Source organism: Lactuca virosa, chromosome 7, assembly GCF_052849685.1.
Source record: "Lactuca virosa cultivar CGN04683 chromosome 7, Lactuca_virosa_CGN04683_v6, whole genome shotgun sequence".
Taxonomy (NCBI): Eukaryota; Viridiplantae; Streptophyta; class Magnoliopsida; order Asterales; family Asteraceae; genus Lactuca; species Lactuca virosa.
In genome coordinates this window covers 54,438,996-54,463,218 of record NC_136432.1, presented here as the reverse complement: position 1 = coordinate 54,463,218, position 24,223 = coordinate 54,438,996, and the positions used below count along the sequence as shown (strand labels likewise).

General features: G+C 30.3%; 1 long non-coding RNA gene across 1 annotated transcript; it reads left to right on the top strand.

Moving 5' to 3' along the window:
• Window positions 1-43: 43 nt before the first annotated feature.
• LOC145123952 (uncharacterized) lies at window positions 44-742 on the top strand. The gene is made up of 3 exons (XR_013715418.1): window positions 44-131; window positions 209-289; window positions 622-742. It is a non-coding gene; the product is annotated as an uncharacterized LOC145123952 (long non-coding RNA).
• Window positions 743-24,223: the final 23,481 nt, after the last annotated feature.

The following is a 24,223-nucleotide window of genomic DNA, read 5'->3' as shown; positions in this document are numbered from 1 at the left end:
CACACCCGATGCACTAATCGATTATCCCCCAAACTCGTTTCATCTTCTACAAACTTCTCTAGTGGCAAATCAAGTTACCACATGGAATATCCGTGATTCATCTGAGTTTCTGGATCTTGTAGAACTCTATGGTATGAATAATGTTAATATTTGATATTATATTTGAAGATTTACGTCTATATTTTACATTAACTCATTTTTTTTTCAGGAGAAACAAACAACATATACTTTTCGATCCATATCAAACATGGAGGTCGGTTTCACTACTCACCAGAAAGATCGTACATTGGTGGGTATGTTGACTATATTGACCATGTCAATATAGTTTATTTCTCCTTTGCACACCTCCGTATGATGATCCGTCGTTTGGGTTATGATCCTTCACGTGTATTCTGCTACTCTTATGTCGATATGGCTCCTTTGGATGTTGGACTAAATCGACTTCATAATGAAAATGATATAATTCCATTCATAGAAAAAGTTCACGACGATGGATTCCATGTCATTCAACAGATTTACGTTGAACATTATATGTCCTCTGTTTCTCAGTTTTACCCAAATACTCTAAACTTTGCTTCAAACAATTATCTTTCAAAACTGTTGCTTGCATTTGTGAATCAGAATCCATCAGTTTCATTGTGGGATGCTCAGAGGTTCATGTATGATCAATTTGGCGTTTGGATTAGAACCGAAAAGATGAAAGTAGCCCTGCAATATACCAAGGAGCAGGTGTTCTGTTACAGAAGGGGTTGAAGGTGTTGAAGATTATGTCAACTGATTCAGGTATGTGCTTTTGTGTTTGTAGGTGGATTCTATGTTTTCAATGGTATGAATGTTTGTTTTTTGGTTATGAACAATATTTACAATGTTTTTTGGTCGTAATATTTGAACAATATGTGTTAGGTTTTTAGTATATATAACATTTTGTTTATGGTTATATGCTAGTATGAACATTAACATTTAGAATGTGTTGGGTTTGTACTTTTACGTGGGTTGTATGCTAGTATGAACATTAATATTGTATTTTGTTTATGGTTGTATGCTACTACAATTTTTTGACAAATAAAAACGTATTTTTTTCAACATATGAAGCCTATGTACTTAATTGTTTTCCCAATTTTGGCATTAATTTGGTCGATTTTACCCTTGAAGATGAAGCCACTATTCATTATCATGGATGTTGACTTTCTATTTAAAGAATTGACTTGGAGTGGAAACATAATCTGTATATGTAGTTTTACCTTTGATATGGTCAACTTTTCCTCTTATGGTGTAAACAATATTAGCATAATGGTAGAAAATCAAAGTTTCCTTTGTTTATAATTGATTTAAACTTGAAAAATAACAGATTACAAAAGATTTTGAAAATCCCTAAAATGTTGGGATGATAAAAGTTGAAAACAGGAAATTATGGAATGCAATCAAAATAAAATCCGTTTTTTTTATTTTTTAATTTATTATGGAATGCTTTGAAATCGTTTGACCACCAAACCTATTGGAAGATAGGTATTAAATGCTATTAAACATTTAGTTATTTACTTATTTAAACGAATTTGTATTAATATCACATAATAACAATTCCAGATTTTTTGTGAAGGTGTGAAATGTTTATATGTTTATGATGTCAATTATATAATTTATGTGGGTTGCATATGTTTTTTAAAGATGTACTTTTATGTTATCAAACTATACAATCTACTTCAATTTTTTGACAAATAAAAACGTCTTTTTTTCAACATAAACACCTATTTGCTGAATTGTTTTTTCAATTTTGGCCTTAATTTGGTCGATTTTACCATTGAGTACTCTCAATCCACCAATCATTCCAATTTCCCTTTATGTTTCTGTTGAGATGATCAAGTTTATTCAGTCAACTAAATTCATAAACAATGAACCTAATGATGAGATGTGTAGGGTAACTAATTTACTTCCATATAAATTACTTTAACACAAGTTTTTAGTAGTTTATAAATTTATTAAGATTATTTTTTCATTGATTGTTTAGGAATTTTTCAGATGCCTTGTTATATGTAATCAAATACTATTCAATCAAAAGCCATGAACAAATAGAACAAAGTAATTAAACATGAAAGAAATAAGCAAATACTCCAAAAAAATCCAAAAACCAGAAACATTTAAAGTACATGTTCCAAATTGATACGGTCGAAAAAAACAACCAACAACCATGTAAAAACAATTATCCAAAATATCAAAAACCGCAAACATGAAAACAATCAAAACACAAACCACCAAAATAATTCACGAAATATAAAAAACAATACCGCTCTCTACTTCTCTGTTTTTGGAACCAAAAGAGGAGTCTTTTCACCGGATGACAATCTTTTTGGCTTCGAAGTTGATAAAACATCCCGGTGAATCAACATCATACACCTCATTCAAATCGCGCTTTAGATCAATGGAGTTGTTAAACGTCTTAATAGGTGATGTCGCGGTTGATTTTTCTAAAGTAGAAGGAGTTACATTATCTCCTGTTTGAGAAGTACAGTCCTAAAAGTGAAAAAATAATGCTCGGTTACTTGTAATTAAGCATTAGTAAATGTTAAATATATTCATCAATATATTAAAGTGGGACGATGTATATTATAATGTAATAAAATAATAATATAATATATACATTTACAACTTTTATCTCATCCGAAAATGACACATCGGTTTGTTGATTATATGATTGGGATCCACCACCCTTCATAATAATATGTCAATCATAATAATATGTCAAGATAAAGGTTAGTCAGGTAGCAAAATACAATGGAATTAAATATCATTGGAGTTAAAGTATATACCAAAGATTCTACTTTGCTCTCCAACTCAAAAATTATTCCAGCATCTTCAGTAATTTTGTTAATAGAATAAAAGTTGGCCGAGTTTTGTTCATTGTAAGGTGTAACTTCAACCAAGAAAGCTGCCTTTGTTAAGTAAATTTGATATACCTCCTTCACTATTGTTGAGTAAATCACTTGCGTTTAAAACCGAAATAGAAAATAGATTATACCTCCTTCACTATTTTGACTAAATCAGTCGCATTTAAATCCAACATTTTCATTGCTAATGTATCAAAAAGTGTCAATGAACCGTCCCTGTACCATCTTGAACATTGATAGGGATCAGAAACCTGTAGGAAAAAAGTTATTATCAACAGATTAGACAATTATCTATTTTAAAGATTCCAATTTTAATAGTCAATGTTGTTTTAAATACTTTTCTTTTTTCTTCACAAGTGGCAAGTTGCATAGGTCATTTTTACACTTAAATGTTGTTAAGTGAGAAATTCATTTCTGGGAATCAAAGGCATGATGTATATTGTAAATCTTTGTGCACTTCTTCCCACATTTAATGCAAGCATTATAATACCACTCATGGTCTTGTCGGATACCCTTGCTTGTTCCAATCAAAATAAACTTACATGTCTGTAACAAAAGACAAAAGTAGATCAATTAGAAAGAATATGTGAAATGTAAATAGTTGAAAAAGAAAACAATAAAGTATATTGATATAATATACCTTCATTGGTTGGACGACATCACATACATTTTTTATTTCAAAATCACTTTGAAACCAATGATCGGATGAAAAAGTTTGACTTCGTAGTTCAGTAATACTACTTTCAGATTTCTTAATCCCATCGACACCCACCAACCTGTATTACGTAATAAATATATTAAAATGTAAAGATGAAGATTAGTAGTTATTTATGTTAGGGCATTAACAATAAATTATAACAATGCAACTAACCTTTTTCGGTACTCGTTAATCTCAAGAATATCAACATTAACAAACAACTTAGAAAAATCAAAGATTGTACTAAAACACGCTCTGATAAAGAAAAAAAATAAATAACAAATATTTTATTTTCCAAAATTAAAAAATATATAATATTATCACAAACCATTACAAACATTGAGGGCAACAAACTGGACGATTATGATAACACAAGATACATCTGTGTTATTTGTCAAAAAAATCACTTAGCTGATGGGCTTGAAAACCAAACAAAGTAACCCTAAGGTCGGTTCCACTGCAATAATGAAGTAAAAGTTTTACATAATAAATAACATATACATTAAAAAAAGTAAAGGGTAAAGATCTGACTCTAAATCACTTAAAGTCAACTTGATGTTGTGTTTTGATTGATTCGAGTTAGATGAATCAAGATCACCACGTGACACGATATGGTCGTTTACATCTAAGAATCATAAAAAGATTAATATGACTTATAAGGTTTCATAAGGTAATTAAAAAAGTGAAGTAAAAAAACTTACCAAAACATGAATTTGTAGGACATTGTTGTTGTAAAATCGAGGCAAAATCAACAAACACAAAACTATGAACTGGACCCATAAAATCAGTACATCTCTTAACAATAGTATTCCATTGCAACACAATTTGCTGGTCTTGTCCAGTAATATTAAAACCTTCTTGTTTCTCAGCCATGTTAGGATTCTTTATCATTAAAGTGTCTACAACATTTAGAAGATGTTGGAACCTGTGGAACTGACTACTGAAAACACGCCCTTGTATCTTAGTTCCCTACAAAGGAAATAAGAATGTTAGTAAATGATATAATAAAAATATAACTAAAGGTTTGTATAATAAGAAGGTCAGTAAATTATTGAAAGCAACCTTTTCATCCATAAGAATCATTTCGATGGATAAGATTTGTTTCTTTGATTTTGGAATGAAGTTCCACAAGCTGAGTATTCGTACTTTAAATGTGGTATCAGGTGATACCACACCAATGTCATTCATGTAGGTGATGGTTGGAATAGACATTATGCTGAAAGTAAACAGTGCACAAATGTAGTAAAATATAAGATATTGAATTGAAATGCAAATAAATAGAAAACAATTAAAATGAATTATGAAAACTTTGATGTGTTAGTTGAGAAATACATGTAATTAGTTAAGCTGATAATAATAAATTTCAAAATTACCAAAAAGTAAAAAAATAGATTCCAGAAATCAAACTGACCAAATAATAAAAAAATTGAAGATAGTTTTCATAACTCCATAAACCAGTAGAAAGATTAATTTCGTAAATCTTGTGTTTTCTTTAGCCAATTGAACCGTTGACTGGTCCTGCCAACCTATGATCTTAATACAAGTATACCAATCTGGATTGTCGCCATAAATCGTTGTATTTTTTATTTTGAAACGTTAAAATAACAGATAAATTATGTTCATCTGTATTCAAAGAAAAGTTTATATTTTTTTTCCCAGAAACGTTAAAGTAACAGATTAGATATGTACCTAATGGAGACTGAAGGTTGAAGCCTATGGACGAACCGATTGGAAGATGACCGATACAAAATACGGAACTCGTAGAAGGTTTGGAACAGTTTAAGTTTAAGAGAGAAGGGAAGAAAATATGTATTGGTTTCAATATATGGTTTCAATATATGGAGTCTGATTACAAAAGATTTTGAGAATCCCTGAAATGTTGGGATGATAAAACTTGAAAGCAAAAAATTATGGAATGCAATCAAAATAAAATCCGTTTATTTTTTTTGAAAGTTATTATGGAATGCTTAATGATTTAATTTGACCACCGAAACTATTGGAAGACAAGTATTAAATGGTATTTAAGTGATTAGTTATCTATTTATTCAAACGATTTTGTATTAATATCACATATTTAAAATTCTGGATTTTTTGTGAATGTGTGAAATGTTGACAAGTGGCAAAATCTGACATGGTATATACCAAAGGGCTTGTAGCCCAGCGGTATTAGGTGATGTCCTCCCTTTTTGAGGTCGAGGGTTCAAGTTCCGTCGTGGACATAGGTGGAATAGGTGTTGTTAGATTAGATTTGCCGGTTCAATATATATATATATATATATATATATATATATATATATATATATATATATATATATATATATATATACAGAGAGAGAGAAGATCGGGAGATGACTCTTTTTAAAGTGAGGACACCTTAAAAAAATTAAAAAAAAATACAAATCATAAAATCGAGCATAATACTATATAAAAGGGAAAAAAATGGAAAAAAAAAATTTGGATCATTAAAATTGAAGTTTGATCATTTTTATGATCCATGATTCAATTTTAATGATGCAATTTTTTTTCTAATTTTTTTTTCTTCTACATAAGTTACTATGCTCAATTTTATGATTTGTATTTTTTTTGAATTTTTTAAGATGTCCTTATAAGTCCTCATTTTAAAGAGAGTCCTCATCGGAACCATATATATATATATATATATATATATATATATATATATATATATATATATATAAAAGGAAAAGTTCAATAGAAAACGATTATTAATCAAAGAACCAAGAAACCAATCCAAAGCGTCGAAATTTAAAGCGATCAACGGCAAAAGGAAAGGTTGTAGACTTTTACAATAGACGCACATGCACCGAGTTATAACAAAACCCTTTTTTTCGTTTAAATTTTTTTTTAGTACATGTTTCTTATCAAAAAAAAACCGAGTATACCGTTGTTCACGATTTTCCGTCTTCTTTCCAAAGAGATCCATGATGATATATAAAAAACGAACATTTTTTTTCGAAAAAAACTCACTTCATTTTCTTTGTTGAAAAGTTAATGTCTATATTTTTATAGAAAAAAATTAATAAATATATCAAAATTCATGTTTTTTTGTATTTTTTAAACATAGATTCATACTCATGTAAAAAAAACGAGATTTCAATTCAGATTCACATTGTGAACCTGTTCATATTCATATTGTAAACCTGTTTAGATTCACATTCTGAACATTCTTAGATTCACAGTGCGTATAATAGTAAGTCAGATTCACAGTGTGAATATGAACTGATCGAGCTTTTTCACATTGTGAATATTGAAAATTGAAATATTAACAGTTTATATTCACAGTGTGAATCTATACTGATCGAGGTTTTTTTTTTTGAACATTTTCAGATTCACAGTGTGCATAATAGTAAGTCAGATTTATAATGTGAATCTGAACTGATCGAGCTTTTTCACATTGTGAATGTTGAAAATTGAAATATTTACAGTTTAGATTCACAGTGTGAATCTACACTGTTCGAGGTTTTTTTTCTTTTTTTTTAGTCGGTGTTAATGTTTATCAATAGAGTACAAAAAATTAATATTTTTGGTATAATTAGTTTTTTTTTATAAAAATAAACTTAAATATTGAAAAACTAACAAAATGAAGTGAGTTTTTTTCGAAAAAAAAAACATTTTTATATATCAACATTGATCTATATGGTATAACCCGGTGTGTGTGCGTCCAATATAAAAGTGTATATCTATTTCCTTGGCCGTTGATCATGAAGATTTCCGACGCTCACGATTGGTTCTTTGGTTCTTTGTTAATTATGGTTCTCTATTGAACCTCACCATATATATATATATATATATATATATATATATATATATATATATATATATATATATATATATGGTGAGTTCAATAGAGAACCATAATTAACCAAAGAACCAAGGAACAAATCGTGAACGTCGGAAATCATAACGATCAACGGCCAAGGAAATAGATGTACATTTTTACATTGGACTTACACACATAGGATTATACCAAAAAATCCATCATTTACAAAAAATGTCACCACTTTTTTTCGTTTATAATTTTTTTTAGGCCGTGTTTTTTATCGAAAAAAAAAACCGAATATACCGTTGTTCACGATTTTTCGTCCTCTTTCCATAGAGATCCATGATGATATATAAAAACGAACTTTTTTTTTCGAAAAAAATTCACTTCATTTTCTTTGATGAAAAAAATTAAGGTCTATTTTTTATAGAAAAAAAATTAATAAATATATCAAAATTCATATTTTTTGTACTTTTTAAATATAGATTCATATTCATGTTAAAAAAAATATTAAAAAAAAACGATATTTCAGTTCAGATTCACATTGTGAACCTGTTTAGATTCATATTGTAAACCTGTTCAGATTCACATTGTGAACCTTCAAAAATTCACAGTGTGCATAATAATAAGTCAGATTCATAGTGTGAATCTGAACTGATTGGAACTTTTTCACATTGTGAATGTTATGAATCTATATTGATCGAGGGTTTTTTTTGTGAATCTTTCCAGATTCACAGTGTGTATAATAGTAATTCAGATTCACAATGTGAATCTGAACTATCCGAGATTTTTCATATTGTGAATGTTAAAAATTGAAATATTTACAGTTTAGATTCACAGTGTGAATCTACACTGTTCAAGGTTATTTTTTGTTAATCGGTGTTGATGTTTATTAATAGAGTACAAAAAATTAATATTTTTGGTATAATTAGTTTTTTTTTTTTATAAAAATAAACTTAAATATTGAAAAAACTAATAAAATTAAGTGAGTTTTTTTCAAAAAAAAAAGTTCGTTTTTTATATATTATCATGGATCTCTATAGAAAGAAAACGAAAAATCGTGAACAACGGTATATTCGGTTTTTTTTTCGATAAAAAACTTGGCCTAAAAAAAATTTTAAATGAAAAAAAGGAAGTGAGTTTTGTTATAATCTGGTACATGTGCGTCTATTATAAAAGTTTACAACTCTTCATTTTGCCGTTGATCGCTTTAAATTCGACGCTTTGGATTGGGTTCCTTGATTAATAATGGTTCTCTATTAAACATTTATATATATATATATATATATATATATATATATATATATATATATATATATATATATACTAGGTTATAACCCGTGTAAAACACGGTTGATATGTTTACAATTATTATATAGATAAAAAGAAGAGTAATTTGCGTACTTGGTTCCTAACTTATTTTTTTAATTTGGAAGGTCCCTACTGTTTGTTTTTGTTACGCGTTTGGTCCCTACTATTTGTTTTTGTTACACGCTTGGTCCCCGTCTTACCTAAAAATACTATTATTTAAATAGGGAAAAATAATGAGGTAGATAAGGTAAGGTGAGGAGAGTGGGGTTGGGGGTGTGTTAATTTAAATAAATTAAAAAATTAAGAGAAAAATAGTTTTTTTAGGTAAGACAATGACCAAGCTCATAACAAAAATAAATAATAGGGACCTTCCGAGTTAAAAAAAATAAGTTAGGGCCAAATGCGCAAATTACCCTAAACCATAGGGACCATTCGTGTAATTTACTCTAAAAAGAATATTAAATGTGAACATAAAAATGTGGGGTATTTTGGATCGTAAGAAACGTGAATTAACGTGATAAGTAAAATAAATAGAGTATTTTAACATAGATTTTGAAACACTTATTTAGATATAATATTGAAAGTTTTATTGGTCAAATTATCATCTTTAAAACTCCTGTGTTATAGGATTGATAAATTAAAATAATATAGATAATAACAAAAATAGTCATTAATCATAAATTTGCTAACACTTTTTATATACTTTTTAATAGGATAAACATATGTTTTAAATTTAGAATATAAATCTAGATAAACATATATTTTAAATTTCGAAGATAAATTTGGATATCTCAAATCTATCATATGGATTTTTAAAAATTTGTATAATTATTTGAAATAATATAGGAAAATATATTTAAAAATAAAATAACGTTTCAAATCTCTTAAATTGAAGACATTTGGGGACATGCTGAAAAAATAAATAGTTGAAAACACAATATTTATTAATGTGTAGAATTGATTTATATGATAATATTACCCCTTTATATTTTTGAAATATATATTTGTCTCGAAGCATGCTACATTACATATAAATATATAAAGATTTATTTATAGTTAAGAATAAAAAATAAATAACAATAACATTGCCTTTTTAAACTTATTAACCAACTTTCAGTTTAATTCCACTTAGTAACCTCAGTTCTTTAAGGTCTAAAAATTAGTAGTTTTTTAAGGGTTTAAAAGTTTGTTCCGGTGCAATTGATATGGTTACATCCTCAACAGAAGATCAACAAACGTAAATTTTATAGAAACATGGAATATGCTGAAAGAGCTATATACCGAAGAATAGCTATTCAAAACAACGGATACATTTATCATATCTCATTTTCTATAGCAGAAGTTCATTAACATAAATTTTATAAAATAGTTAGCTTTTAAATTTGAAATAAACACCAACACTTGATTCATGTGAAGGGAACTTCAACGTCCAATCAACAATATAATCAAATATCACAGTCAACTTAAGAATAATTTCTATATTCAAATCTCAAATTGACAATTAGACCCTTTGTAGATACTAAAATTCAAAGATGGTTATATATTGATACAAACCTTCTACAAACAAAGAATAATCTCTAATTTAAAATGCTTCGATTTAAGCAATATTTTTACCTTAAAATGCTTGAAAGATAACATCAGTGTTGCATCTCCCTTTACATGGTTTCATTTGACCACCAACATGGAACATCTCATTAATTATCTTCAATCCATGGAAAAATACATAATTTGACATCAGTTAATCATAATCAAAATCAATTTGCCCGCCCAAGCTTACATTCAAAGTTGCTTTGGAATAGTCTACATGGAAATCTAGAAGTAAATATATATGAATATCTTAAATCAAATAAAATGTATTATAATGTGTTGAAGGTTGTTAATACAAAAACATTTCACATAACCACCTCAACATCTCAATCCATTCCATAATCAACTGTAAATCATGATGGGATTAAAAAGAATACACTCCATTCTCAAGAAAGAAAACAACATTGTATATAATAGCCATAAATGTAATACTTACTTTTTGAGATATGACGTATGAAGTTTCCATTTGTGTATCAAGACCTAAATTAGCTTTAGCAACAATCTGCATCCATATTTCTTCATAATAAATCATTTTCGATTGAATCCACCGAGAAAAATACAATATCTAAAAATGATAAAATGCAGCAACAAAATTAGGGATTTTGAACTTTAAAATATACTTTTAAAGGGTTATTCGTCAAGGGCAGTCTCATGATCCGGTAGTTAAACCCAAATGAGATCAGACGGATTGACCTAATCATGATCGTTATTTCTAACCATATGATACTTGAACCCATGGAGACCATATAGAGATTCAAGCAAAAAGAAGCACGAGGTCTCATCAAATTAGAGACGAAGAAAAGTAGGAAGTTGTAATCAAAAGGAAACGATAAAAGTTTGAGAGAAGAAACCTTACATAACATCATTGAAGGAAACTTAATGACAAACTTTTAATGAACAAAAACCTTTGGAGAGTGTAGAAGATGAAGCAGAGATTTGAAATATAGAAGGAAGACACAATTATGGAGGAAGGGGCGTAGGATATGCGATTCAAATTTGGAAAAGATTAGGTTCCTAATTTCTTGCTATTAACTTTCTAATTTGTTAAAGATTTACTACAGATTTTATGGGATGCATCCAAATCCAAATCCAAAATAAAAGAATCGTAACTTGGTAAATGAAATCGACGAGTAAGAAACTTGAGCGGGAAAATAAAAGTTTGGGAATACATTAAGACGACACGTGTGAAATTAGGGTCTAAAAAAACGACATGTAGCAGGTGTAGGAGTCTTTTATTAAGAATATATATCTCCATTTTTAATAGACTAAACTGCACAAATGGTCTCTGTGGTTTGCTCAAAATTGCCACTTTGGTCCAAAAAAGTTTGGACTAGCACCACAGGTCCAAAGTTTTTATTTTGTTGCGAGTTTGGTCCAGTTTGCTTTGAAATTTTTATTAATGACGATTTTGCCCTTAATTTTTTTTTAGTTGTTTTTTTATTTATTTAAAAACATTTTAGAATTTTCATAATTAAACATAAAACAAAAAAGAAAATATTGCCCCTATCCATACCCCACCCTCCCCCTACTCTTTCGCATCCCACTACCAGTTATGCTATCACCACCACCACCACTGTCAGTCACCACCACCACCGCTACCACCACCGTTGGTCACCAACAACCGTCACTACCACCTCCGGTCACCACCAACACCATAACAACATAATTTTTCCATATCTGAATACCAAAAACTCATATAATTCTAGATCTATAACTTCAAATTAAAACTCAAGAACTACCACCACTATCTGATGAATCCAAACATATTTTTTCCAGATCTGAAAACTCAAACATTACATTTTCCTTATCTGTAACCTCAAAATCAAGAACAATCTTTGTAAAACCATTTGTGGATGTCATCTTCTTCCTCCAAGAAACCCTTGTTTTCAGCGTAGATGCACCTTCTTTTGCTATGGTGGTCGTCTGACGAGAAGAAGAGAAAAGAGGGAGATTGAGAACGACTCTAGGGCGGAGAAGACGTGCAAAACCTGATCGTCATCGAAGGTGGCTTCAGCCTTCAGTAGGTCCGATCTGAAAACCCCAATAAACATCGAATCGTTCGTAAGCGCCTCCTCCAACCACTATTCCTTCGTCATCTGATCTATTCCGATTCTTTGTAAGTCACTGTTACAGAGAGATGATTCGAGGAGCTTCACAAATTAGGGTTTCAGCCGCCATCCTTCTAGTTTCTAGGGTTTTAGACGTCGTTTAGGGTTCAGACGAAAATCTCACGACGAACAAATCTGGGTAACACCTTACATCGATGCTTGAACACAATCTTTGTCACCGCTTCTTTTTTCGACATTCCTCGATCTGTTGATACCCTATGCTTCCTTCTTCTTCGAGCTTCATCTCTGAAAATCGAGCTACCACTGTGGGATGAGTTTTCAGATATGAAGAGGAGGAGGGTTTTCAGATCGATATATCTGAAGAAAGTTTTTAGACTTCACCGGCGTAGATCCGTTCTCGTCTGAGGACATCAGAGACATGAGCTTGTGACTGAAGACTACGGTTGGAGAGATGAGGCAAAGAGGCGGAGAAGAAACATATCTCAAATCTGGTTTTGGTTGACGAGAGAGAGAGAGAGAGAGAGAATTTTATTTTTGTTTTATTTTTAAATGTTTTCTAATTACTGTAATAAAAGAAAAATATAAAATAAAAAAATAAAGGGCAAATCCGTCATTATAAAATGTTTCAAAATTTTTGGACCAAACTCGCAACAAAATGAAAAGTTTGGACCTGTGGTGCTAGTCAAAACTTTTTTGGACCAAAGTGACAATTTTGAGCTAACCACAGGGACCATTTGTACAGTTTTGTCTTTTTAATAAATACCTCTCATAAACGCCACGTGTCCTTTTTATAGACAAGTCTATTGCCACATGACGTTCTCTCCAGCTATATACTCCATTTTTTCCCGCCCATTTCATCATTCAATATCAAATCTATATACCCTTGGCCTTGCAAATCGTGGTATGCATTCCTTGAAATTTTCCTGATTTTTTGCATTTTACCTACAGAAACGTTTAAATAAATCCTTTTAAATCAGGAAAATATAATGCTATTAATTACTCATATTTATCTATAATGAAATTACTACAGAATTTTAGAATAAAGTTACTGATATTTACATGTCATCGATTTCCCCAAACCGGTTTAATCCCTTTAATTTAGGAATAATTTAATTTGATTTTTTCAAATATTTATTTAAACATTCCAAAATGTCAAACCTTTCTATCTCTAATATCAAAAAATCAGGGATTTTAAATAATTCAAACAATCGGTCATTTCTATCTCCAATATCAAAAAATCAAGGATTAAGTTTTCCAATCATTTATATATACGTGAACATTATTCATTCTTCATTCTTCATTCATATTTTTCCTGTTTCAATTCCATATAAGAGATAAGGGATTCGTGTATAGGTTTGCTATTTCTTCATATTCATGTTTCATCTTTTTCCTCTATATGTTTTTATTACCTGTCTTAAGTTAACTACTTTACATTCCTTTCAATTTTTTTTATATTTCTTTTCCTGTTTCATCTTATTCTTCTTTTCGACCATTTGTTTTACAAAACTTTTATGTGTTAAATCTATACTATTTGTAAACTTTACCAACTTTTGCTTGTAATTAAATCAAATAACATTTTATTTTGTTACTGTTCCAACTTTTAGCAATGTTCTTCCTATTTATTTGTTAAAAGTCCAACCGAATTTCATAATTGTTATTATTTATTTTTTTGTTGTGTTGCTTTTGAAATAAAATTCATTGAGAGGACCATATGGTCTTTTAAAATTAAATTTTTAATTGACCGATACATCCCACTAGATTTTCGAAGTCCACGAACCTGCTTTAATTTTTTTATTTAAAAGGATCATTTCTGTTACTGTAATTGCATAAAATAGCATTTTACTTTTTTACTGTTCCATTCTTCCTGCATCCTTTATTTAATTTATTGTTATACCCTCCTAACTTATTATCTGTATATTTCCCTTTCTTATTCTATTTGGTTTGTAATTATATCAAATAAATTTATATGCACATTATATTAAATGACCAAAATTTTCAATTGTCTTTCAAAATTTTCAAAATTTTAAATTGTTTTAAATTGCCAAAATATATTATGTCAAAGGAAGGATGTGGGTGTTTTGGTCCCTGCTACGTGTTCTAGCACCAATCACATACATCATATAACTTGAAATAGCATTGTACTTATGTTCCTTTGAAAATTTTAACATCATACTTTCATTTCTTTTAAAAGGGACAAAATATTAATCTTATTGTTGTCGAGTTGGGACAACTCAATATCATCATCATATTGGTAAAAATGTAATATGCATGGACTTTTTTTATTTATATAAGTTATAGTGATAGAAATCAAAATAAAGTTATAGAAAAAAAAAATTATAGCATTGTACTTATGAATATATAATGCTATAACTTTATTTTAATTGTTGTACTTAATTTTCTTAAGAGTTTTATTATAATTTTAATTTGGAAGTACATTGCACAATATGTAACATCCCAAAATTTAGAAATATGATTGAAGGACTTAAGGGTAAATTGAAGAAGGTACTCGACGAGTAGGTATGCTTACTCGTCGAGTCGGAGCGGGTTCTGGTCGCGAGTTAAGTGACCAACTCGCCGAGTCGGTAGCTGGACTCGACGAGTTGGTGCTGAAAAGAGAAAACCCTAATCTTAAAGGTTGCACCCTATTTAAAGGACCATATGTCCTCCCTTCAGCCTCCTTACTGCCCTTGAGAGTCAGTAAACCCTAAAATCGTGTGAACTTCCATTGTTAAGAGATTTGAGCTTGGGAGGAGGAATATTGAGAAGGGAGCTTGAAGATCAAGAGACTAGCTGTAACATCCGGATTCCCAGGTATCTTATTTTAAGTATTTATTTTGAGTTTTAAGGAGGGACTCGGCGAGTAGGCGCTCAGACTCGCCGAGTAGGATCGCGAATTCTTGTCTGGATTAATGAGGGACTCGACGAGTCGATGCGTGGACTTGGTGAGTCCGCGCTGTAAAGTGAAACCCTAAATCTCAGGGCCTAAGCCCTATTTAAAGGCGTTTATGGCCTCCATTTGCGGCTACCAGTCCAGAGAGAGATACCCTAGCGATTGTGAGCGAGTTGTGAGAGAGTTTGAGCCTTTTGATCATTTTTGGTGTGATTTTGCAAAGGAGAAAGTGTTTCCAGCAAGGGGAGGTCAAGAGGATTGCATTTCAGTGGGTTTTCGGCTTGGATCTTCAAGTTTGAGGTAGCTATTTGATCCTATCCTTCTGTTTTGCTTAAGGGCATTGAATTTAGGGTTTTCTATACCCTTTTATGGCTTGTTTAGTTGTGTATAGTATCCCATTGAGTGCTAAACTCTAGATCTGGACCTTTTGAGGTCCAGAGAGCCTGAACCATGCTGCTTTTTGTGGTTCTATGGAGGAAATGGACATAGGTTGCCATGTTAGAAGGGATTTCACCGAAATAAGCCTTGGGAGCATTGTATGTGTAGCAAGATTCGACCTTTACGTGTTTATTGGTCATGGGGAAGTCAGATCTATAGATTAGAGAAGCAGATCTGACCTCAAGAGGTCAGATGAGTGTTGTCATGGGAGGAACTCGCCGAGCCCATAAGGGACTCGACGAGTCGAGTCGGGTTGCCCCGCGATTCGCGACCGGTGATGACCCGTTGAGTGTAGGGTTGACTCAGCGAGTCGAGTGAGGACCAGGGGTGAAGAGGACATGCATGGACTCGCCGATTCACACGAGTGCACTCGGCGAGTCTGGTCAAAGTTTGACCGTTGACTTTTGTTGACTTTTTGGTTTGGTCAACAATTAGACTTGTGGACCATTGAAGGGTAAAATGGTCTTTTAGCCTTCTTAGAGGATATGGAAGAGACTAGTCTAGCCTGTAAAGCCGTTATTGATTCGAGATAATTGTTTATGTGTTTAGGCGGAGGCTAGATCAATATACGTGTGCGAGATTATCCGAGATAGTTGAGGTGAGTCTTCTCACTATACTGTACCTAGAGTGGTACCTATGTGTGCCCAGAAGGTCTTGTATGCTATGAGATGTATGTTCTATATGCTTTTATGTGATATGTATGTGTTATGTATGTTATGTATGACATGGACCGGAAGGTCAGGAGGTTACGGACCGGAAGGTCGATACGGGTAGGACCGGAAGGTCTACCGGGATTCGGGACGGAAGTCCCCTGAGACACTTGGATCGGAAGATCCTACAAAGTTATGACCTGGAAAGGCGTATGTGTTGTATATGGTATTTTGGGGAACTCACTAAACATTTATGCTTACAGTTGCTGTGTTATGTGTTTCAGGTACTAGCGAGGATCGCGGGAAGGCGCCGGCATGATCCGTACACACTCATAGAGATTATGTTTTGAGATTCTGGGATTTGTTTGTTATGATAACATTGGACACAGTTGTTTGATATTGTTTTGATGATTGAAAATATGATTTAAAAATGAAAAATTAGTTTTGAAAATTTACGTTGTTACACTAGCATCAAGGGATTGGTGTAGATCCAGAATCTACTTCAGCTTGGGCACATTTTGGAGGTAACAAGTTGTTACCTTGACTCTATTGCATTTATATCTATTCAAGAATGAGATTTGGGGCCATTTTGGCATGTTAAGGATCTATTTCGGGTTAGGGGTCTAGATCTGAGGTTGCTACTTCAGATCTAGACTTGTCTTGGTCTAGAAACTCACAAAGTATCAGCCCTTGGTTTGTTGGTGAAGCATCCTTGTCTTAAACCTTAGCCCTAGATTGATTTTGGCCTATAGCTCTTTGTTTCCACGTAAAGTTTGCAACTTTACGTGAGAGTCGTGCCCTAGAAGAGTGGATCTACAGTTTGGAGCCCTTGCATGACTCGAAAAGCCTCTGTATGAATAAAGGACTTAAGAGACTTGGCGAGTCTGTTCTTGGACTCGGTGAGTCTGTTGAAGATAAGCATGGACTCAGCTAGTTGGAGGAACAACTCGGCGAGTCTGTTCTTGGACTCGGCGAGTCAAAACGCAAAACCCTAACCTCTTCTGGTTAAGACTCAGATCAGCGAGTTGAGTGGTGACTCAGTGAGTTGGACATTATAGAACTCAGAGATTGTTGAACTCGACGAGTCCTGGGGTAACTCGGCGAGTCGAGTCGTGATATGAGAGTTTTCTGAGTTTAGGAACTCGGCGAGTCAGCGGGTTGACTCGGCGAGTAGGGTCAATCAGGAAGGTTGACTTTGGCCAGGACTTTGACTTTGACGAGTTTGATCTTCAAGGGTATTATGGTAATTTGGATATTTATGTCAATGGATCATTGATGGCTATAGGTGTTGGAGTTTGGGGCAGTGCTTCGGGATTGTGCTTTCGTGGTTCGGTTCGACAATTTCAAGGTGAGTTATCCTCACTATACCCAAGGGTCTAAGGCACCAAGGTCGACCCTTTGATTTGTTATTTGAGATAGTTACTGCTGTGATATGTTAGTTGGCATCCTGGTAGATAGGATGGCTATATGATGGTATGCTCTATTAGATCGGTATTCTGGTAGATTGGATGTGGCTATGCTTAGTGACCTGTAGTTGGTCTGACTGTCTGTATGCTGGTAGGAGATTCCTGTTATATGTGCACGTGTTGAGCAGTAGTAGAGGGTATTCCATCCCGGTAGGATGATAGGGCCCTAGTATGTTGTCTTGTAGACTGTTATATGGTTATTTGATAGGTTCACATGTTTGCTAGTATGTGGGCATTCCAACCCGATGGTTGAGGGCCAGGAGTATTCCATCCCGGTAGGATGATTGGACTCATAGTAGGTGGGTATTCCAACCTGATGGTTGAGGGCCTGGGGTATTCCATCCCGAGGGATGATTGGACCCATAGTAGTTATTGTATGTATAGTAGGTGGGCATTCCAACCCAATGGTTGAGGGCCAGGAGTATTCCATCCCGGTAGGATGATTGGACTCATAGTAGGTGGGCATTCCAACCTGATGGTTGAGGGCCTGGGGTATTCCATCCCGAGGGACGATTGAACCCATAGTAGTTATTGTATGTATAGGTATGTGGGCATTCCAACCCGATGGTTGTGGGCCGAGAGTATTCCATCCCGAGGATGATTGGACTCGTAGTATGTTGGCATTCCAACCCGACGGTCGAGGGCTTGGGGTAGTCCAACCTGACGGTTGATTGGACCCATAATATGTTGTTCATTGCTGCATGTGTATGGTTATGTGTGTACGGGTATTTTGGGGGAACTCACTAAGCTTTCGAGCTTACGGTTTCAGTTTATTGTTTCAGGTACATCAGGTGATCGTGACAAGGCAAAGGCGTGATCGTACCGCTCCTCATATTTCATGATTTTGTGATTTGGTTCTGGGGATACTCTGATGTTTAAATTATTTTGAAAACAAGTTGTAATAACTTAATGGTTTTTGAATGGGTTTAAATGTTTAAAAATGGCTTGAATTTTATGGGTGTTACACAATACATGAAATTTCAACCTAACAGTCACACATCAGGTTGATATATAACACAAATATGGCAAAATCATTCAATGTACAATGGTTAAAATTTTCCTTTGTTTACTGTTTTTCTAGGCTTTTAGGGCTTGTGATTTTACATTATGCCTTACTGATAGAAATATAGTTTGTTTTGTGTTGTAGATTTGATCCCAATCACATAATTTAATTTTTTTTAAGCTTTATGTTAATTTCATATTTGTTAGTGTTTTTTCTTTTTCTAAGTGTCAATGGCTAAGTTAATTTGGTTTGGTTAAAACTGTATAATATTAGCCAAAAAAGAAAAAAAAAACTACCCAATGTTTTTTGTATAACTGAAAATTAATAAGAACAAAAAAATAGTTAACTACATATATTTTTTTCATTAAAAGTATAAGAGGTAAGAGATCTTGCAGTTGCATTATTATTTAGGGATTATTGAGGGAATATATATAATAGTATTATGTATGATTATTGATTTCACTTAATTTTTAAGTTATATCATATATTACAGTAAAATCTAAAATGATTTTTTATTTAGGCTATTTTTAAAACAATAAAAAAAATCATATTTGAAAATGACAACTTTTCAAACAACAATCACAATACGATCCATTTCTCAACATTTATGAAAAGAACTCACTTCCATATTATAATTTGCAATTATGATTAATTTTCTTTTTAACTGTATTTTATTATTATTATTATTACATATCAAACAAGAACATGGATGCAAAGGACGCTAGAGAGAGAAAAAAAAACAGAAAATTATATTTGGATGACAGAAAGTTATATTTTCTACTGCACATGCTATTCATTGTAACAAATACGATAATTTTCTTAATTTATTTTGCATTAATAATATGTTTTATTTATTTATTTTAAATATGTTATTCATTATTATTTTAAAAATGAAAAAAATAAAAAATAAATTGTATTTAGCTTTATATCAGAAAATATGTCTTTAAATTGTTTTCTACTATTTTACATGTTCTATAGAATCTACAAACGCTAAAGAGAGAAGAAAATTAAAAAAAAAATATATTTAAATAATAGAAAATCCAAAATATTACCTAGCACATCAACTCGTCAAAATTCCTCATTTGCACATATTTCTTACATGTCGAATAACTGTATTCATATTCCTTTATTTTACAATTTATTTTTTAATATGAAAAATATATAAAATTTGCAACTCTTTAATTTATAATATTTTTAATAATTAATATTATTTTTATTATTACTAAATATTTTTTGTCATTATTATATAACAAATGTCTACAATCGTCGTCGTGGATTAATATCTACAGATAACTATACGAATGTTAACTTAGACAAGAAAAATATAAACTCAACCAAATCATGTGTATATCAACATACAATTATTAATTCTCCTTCAACAAATATAAATGTTACAACATCCTTTTCAACAGTTTCAAATGGTACGTATTTCTATATACACAAATATAAAAATATATGTTTCACATTTATATAACTCATAATAATTTCTAATGTTCTAATTTGTATTTTAATTTTACGAGACAATTATATTTTCAATAATAACGTTCAAACACCAATATCTATTCACAAGGATTTAACGTATACATAAAGATTTTATTATCAATTTTCATTTTTCAATAAATAAGTTACAATAATTAAAATTATTTTTAAATTTCTCTTTCCGTGGTGCCCACGGGTTATAACCTAGTATATATATATATATATATATATATATATATATATATATATATATATATATATATATATATATATATATATAAAAGATAAGTGCTATTACGTTTCTATTTAAAATTGTTTTATGTGAAAGTTTATTACATGTTTATTTGCACGTACACATGTTTTCGTTTATAAGATGTTGGCAATACATGTTTTATATGATTATGATAATAAAAATAATAAATTATGTAGGCCTTAACACTTATGTGCGTATGGTATATTTCGGTGATTAGACAACGACGGTGGAGAGTTGTGTGCATTATAAACCCTATCTTTGAGATAGAATTACTTATAATGCCCAATTAAAAGGAGAAAGGAGGAAAAGCATCGGTAATCACAAAGTACTTATTTTTATTAGTTTTTTTTTCTTTATGTTATTCTACGTTTGTGTTTTCTATTGAATTATATATATATATATATATATATATATATATATATATATATATATATATATATATATATATATATATATATATATATATATATATATATATAGAGAGAGAGAGAGAGAGAGAGAGAGAATCGGGTGATGACTCTTTTTAAAGTGAGGACTCATGAGAACATTTAAAAAAAAAATGAAAAAAAATACAAATCATAAAATCGAACATAGTACTATATTCGGGAGAAAAAGAAAATTGAAAAAAAAGTTTTGCATCATTAAAATTGAAGCATGGATCATTTTTATGATGCATTATTTAATTTTTATTATCCATGATTCAATTTTAATGATGCAATTTTTTTATCTCTCCTGCATATAGTATTATACTCGATTTTATGATTTGTATTTTTTTTAGATTTTTTTAAAGTGTCGTCACTTTAAAAAAGTCATTACCGGAACCGGACCCTCTATATATATATATATATATATATATATATATATATATATATATATATATATATATATATATATATATATATATATATATATATATATATATATATAAAAGTAGGTTCACATGAAAACATAAATAAGTGGCGAAAAACATTATTAACAAAGAACCAATAAACCAATCGTGAGCGTCGGAAATCATAATGATCAATGGCCAAGATAATGGATGTATAGTCACACATTGGACGCTTATACACTAGATTATACCAAAAACTTCACCTCTATATCAAAAAACTCGTCTTTTTTTTTCGTTTAATTTTTTTTAGGCTATGTTTTTTATTGAAAAAAAAAACGAATATACCGTTGTACACGATTTTTCGTCACCTTTCCATAGAGATCTATGATGATATATAAAAAATAAACTTTTTTCTTTTTTGAAAAAAAAAACTCACTTCGTTTTGTTGTTGTTTTTTTTCAATACCTAAGTTTATTTTTATCTAAGTTTATTTTTTTTTTCAATATCTAAGTTTCTTTTTTGAAAAAAAAACGAATATACCGTTGTAGACGATTTTGCGTCATCTTTCCATACAGATCTATGATGATATATAAAAAATAAATTTTTTTCTTTTTTGAAAAAAAAACTCACTTCGTTTTGTTGTTGTTTTTTTTCAATATCTAAGTTTATTTTTATCCAAAAACTAATTATATCAAAAATCTCAATTTTTTTCCTTTATTAATTAACTTCAACATCAATTAACAAAAAAAGTTCGATCGGTTTAGATTCACACAGTGAATCTGAACTATAAATATTTCAGTTTTAACATTCACAATGTGAATCTGTCTTACTATTTCAACTCTTTGATCATTCACAAATCAATTTAATGAAATTTACATATGAATCGAAATATATTTTCATGTAATTTTGTAATATTTTAACGTTTTGATTACTAATAGATTAATTTCGTAAAATCAACAAATGAATTTATTCACATTGTGAATCTGAACTATATATAATTTGGTTTTCAGAATTCACAATGTGGATCTGAATTACTATTATTCACACTGTGAATTTGAGCAGATTCGCAAAGTGAATCAGAACTGAAAATTCGTTTTTTTTACATTAATAAAAATCTATGTTTAAAGTGTACCAAAAAAAAATATGAATTTCGATATATTTATTAAAAATTTTCGACAAAAAATAGACCTTAACTTAAAAAAAAACAAAGATGAAGTGAGTTTTTTTGAAAAAAAAATCATTTTTTGTATATCAATATAGATCTCTATGGAAAGATGACGAAAAAATCATGAACAATGGTATATTCAGTTTTTTTATTTTTTTGATAAAAAACATGGCTTAAAAAAAATTAAACGAAAAAAACTTAGTGAGTTTTGTTATAATCCAGTGCATGTGTGTCAATTGTAAAAGTCTATAACCCTTCATTTTGTCGTTGATCGCTTTTAATTCTGACGTTTTAGATTGGTTCCTTGGTTCTTTGGTTAATAATGATTATCTATTGAACTTTTATATATATATATATATATATATATATATATATATATATATATATATATATATATATATATATATATATGTTCATAACCGGATATCTGAAAATTCGGATATCCGAAATTTCGGATAATTGATTTTTGGTATTCGATTCCGTATCTAAAATTTCGGATATCCGAAATTCAGATATCCGTTTATGATACGGATTCGGATACTAAAATCAGATATTCGAAAATTTGAAATTTTGTTCAAATTTGAAAGGCATATGATGTTCTTAAATTAAAAAGACATATTTTTAAATTAGAAAGGCATATGAAGTAATATAGATATTTAATTAATGGTGTTATGAATATGTTTTAGTTATTAACATTCATATCATAAGACATTTGTGATTAAAATAACAAATAATGTATAATCTAAAATCAAAATTTTCGGATATCGGATATCCAAATTATCCGAGAAATCTGAAAAACATTATTCAATTCCGATTCCGAGAAATCAGATATACAAAATTTCGGATATCCGGAAATTTAGATATCCGATTTTTTGGATAATTCAGATTCGGAATTTCGGATACGAATATTTTTGAACACCTCTAATATATATATATATATATATATATATATATATATATATATATATATATACATACACACATTTCAAAATACTCAAGAACTCCTAATCCGCTCATTATTTGTTAAAACCAAAACCATCGTTGGACTGCTTGAGGAGTGCCTAAGAGAAATGTATAGTCCAAAAAAAGATTTGATGATTTTTTTAATGTGCATATATGCAAATTAAAATATGCATTAGTGAATATTTATGTTTTATGTGGGTTTATTTATTTATTTATTTATTTTGAAGTTGCAATTCTCTTAAACGGTAGTTTTAGAGTCTTAGTGTTGTGTTCTTTCAAAATTGTTGAAAAAACACTAACTATCCATACATGCATGTATATGAACATTCAAATATGCATATATGTATATTTCATAAAAAAAAGTTCGTCAAATATTTTTTTAAATCTTTTGTTGAGCCGATATATTTCTTCGACGCAACATTTGAAGTCTAATGATGCATTTGCAGTCCATATAACTGCTAATCTTGCATACATACACATTTCAAAAAAAAAAAGTTCGTCAAATCTTTTTTTGGACCATGGATCTGTCTTAGTCGTTGGTCTAGGATTTCAAATGTGTTTTCGGTTTTGAAAAATGATGAGCGGATAAAAAGTTCTTGAATTTTTGCAAATATTTAAGTTTTCTCAAAAGAACTTATCCCTCTCACTATATATATATATATATATATATATATATATATATATATATATATGTGTTATGAATTAAGCGTAATTAATGTAACTATAAATCAAACCAAACTAGTAAACTTTGATAAGAACTTTA